General features: G+C 33.5%; 1 non-coding gene across 1 annotated transcript; it reads left to right on the forward strand.

The window, feature by feature from the left end:
• Positions 1-1,676: 1,676 nt before the first annotated feature.
• Positions 1,677-1,891, forward strand: LOC123833403. Its single transcript, XR_006788241.1, has one exon. It is a non-coding gene; the product is annotated as a small nucleolar RNA U3 (small nucleolar RNA).
• The last annotated feature ends 463 nt before the right edge of the window (positions 1,892-2,354 follow it).

Here is a 2,354-nt window from a genome sequence, read left to right on the forward strand (position 1 = left end):
AATTTATATGTACATTCTGTCCAAACTTTTAAAGAAAAGATAGTTACTCAGTTAAATAAAGTTTTCAAATCATTAAAAATGTTGAAAACCTCAAAACTCATTTAATTAAGCTGCAAAACCCTATTACAAAACCAGAAAACAAACAAAAAATGAGGACATCTATAGATTAACCTCATTTACAAGTACCTTAAATTAAATGTTCACAAATTAGAACCAGAAATTTTCCATGTGCACTTTGGCAGCATGTATACTAAAACCAGAATTTTTTTTTCAGAAAATAATATAAATGACCACACAGGATTTATTCCAGAAGTGCAATAGTGGTTTTACATTGGGAAATCTATTTATATAATTCAACTAGATTAAAAGATTTATTACAAAAGGCACTTTACATGAATCAATATTATTATTAATAAATTTAAACAAAAACAAAGGCTCATCCTTAATTTAATTAAAAATCTGTCAGAAAAACTTAGTGAACCTTATACTGGTGAAGCATTAGAAGCATTCTCACTGAAGTCTTGACCAGAATAAGAAAGTCTAATACTTTCACGGCCACTGGAACTGGGAGTTCTAAGCATTGCAGCAGGGAAGAAAAGGAAATGGAAATTTGGAATAAGTGACTCAAAATTTTTTTATTTGCATATAATAAAATTATCTAGGAGAAGGAATGAAACAATAATTTTACTAAAACAGGTTGGTACAATGTCAGCATATAAAAACCAATCACTTTCATATATATATATGTAAAAAGCTAATTTGATAGAAAATGAAAGAAAAAATTCAACTCAACAGCAATAAAAATTATTAAAATACCCATGATTATACTTAACAAAATGCACAAGATCCTTTAGGGAAAATTATGCATTTTTACTAAGGTATGTGTAAAAAGGCAGAATAAACAAGCTCCAGGATAAGAAAAGTAATAATGTTGTAAATATGTTAATTATACCCAAATACATATGTAAATTAAATGCAATAGAAATGAATACCCAATCAAGATTTTTTAAATAAAAGTTATGAGGTTTTTTCAATTTATCTGAGAACGATGGAAACATGTCCTAAGAAGGAAATATTAAGAGAGATCAACAATGAAAGTATAAGTGGGAGGTGTGGTAATTCCTGTGTTTCATACTTTTCCTTTGAGAAGAGAGAGTTTTTACTCCTCCTTGGAGGGAGGTTTGCGGTGCTGGCATTCTCTTCCCCAAGCTGCTTAAGTAATTGCTTCATGGATCTCATCCTCCCCGCTGTCAGATCCTAAGATCTACATCTGTAGGGGAGACATAGGAAGTCTCCTTCTGTCTCCAAATCAAACTGCATCCTCTCACACAATATGCTGGAAGATCTATATTTGGGGGAGAGCACTGGGCACCACCCAGCCAGTATAAACCTGATGCCACACATTTTTACTCTTGTCGAACTCTAAGTGTCTATGGCCAACTTCGGAGGAATGCAGAGAGAGAGAGAAGGGTGGTGAGGAATTAGCAGCCCCAGATCTCCAGTAAGGAAGGGGCCTTACGGAATTTCAAAATGAACCAAAAAGCAAAATAAAGCCTATTAATTTGAGATTATAATTAAGATTTCAAATAATGAGAACATGTTGTTGATGTCATCAGTTATCCATTGGTTTTAAAAATTATACGTATCCCTCATAGCAAACATAAAAACAACTTTTGAAGACTATACTTTCAGGGATCATTTCTATAGTTTGCTACTAGAGAAGTTTCTCTGAATGTGTAGAGCACCCGAAACCACGAGGAGGAGATGGAGTGTTCTCTTCTGAGCGTGAAGCCGGCTTTTGGTGTTACTTCGGTAACTGCCACTTGCCATTGATGATCGTTCTTCTTTCTTTTCGGAGAAAGCAAGAGGGAGAGAACACCGTCTGAGTGGGAAAAAAACAAAAAAAAACAACAACAACAAAAAACAACTTTTGGATCATTAATAATCAAATACAAAATCCTACAGACCTATTAAAGGAAATTACAGAAGGTTGTTTTGATGATCATAGAGCTGAGACAATCTGCGAAAGACACTAAACCCCAAAGCCATGAAAAACAGTAATGGATTTTCTAAGTGAAAAGGAACAATCTTCACACTGAGAGATCCAACAGCAAAGTTGAGAGGCAAGTAACAGACTGGAAGGAAATATTTGCAACAGAGAAAGATGAACGATCAAAGGATTCCTCACAGTTCAATAAGGAAAAACAAAAACAAAACAAAACAAAAAGAACAATGAACAATAGTTACAATCTGTCAGTTCTTTAAAAAATACAAGCAGTCCACATACATGTGGAAATATACTTAAACTCACCAGAATTCAGGAATATCCATATCAGAGCTATAATTTTCCCCAT

This window comes from Phyllostomus hastatus, unplaced genomic scaffold (assembly GCF_019186645.2).
Source record: "Phyllostomus hastatus isolate PE091 unplaced genomic scaffold, TTU_PhHast_1.1 phas_scaffold_21, whole genome shotgun sequence".
NCBI classification, from domain to species: domain Eukaryota; kingdom Metazoa; phylum Chordata; class Mammalia; order Chiroptera; family Phyllostomidae; genus Phyllostomus; species Phyllostomus hastatus.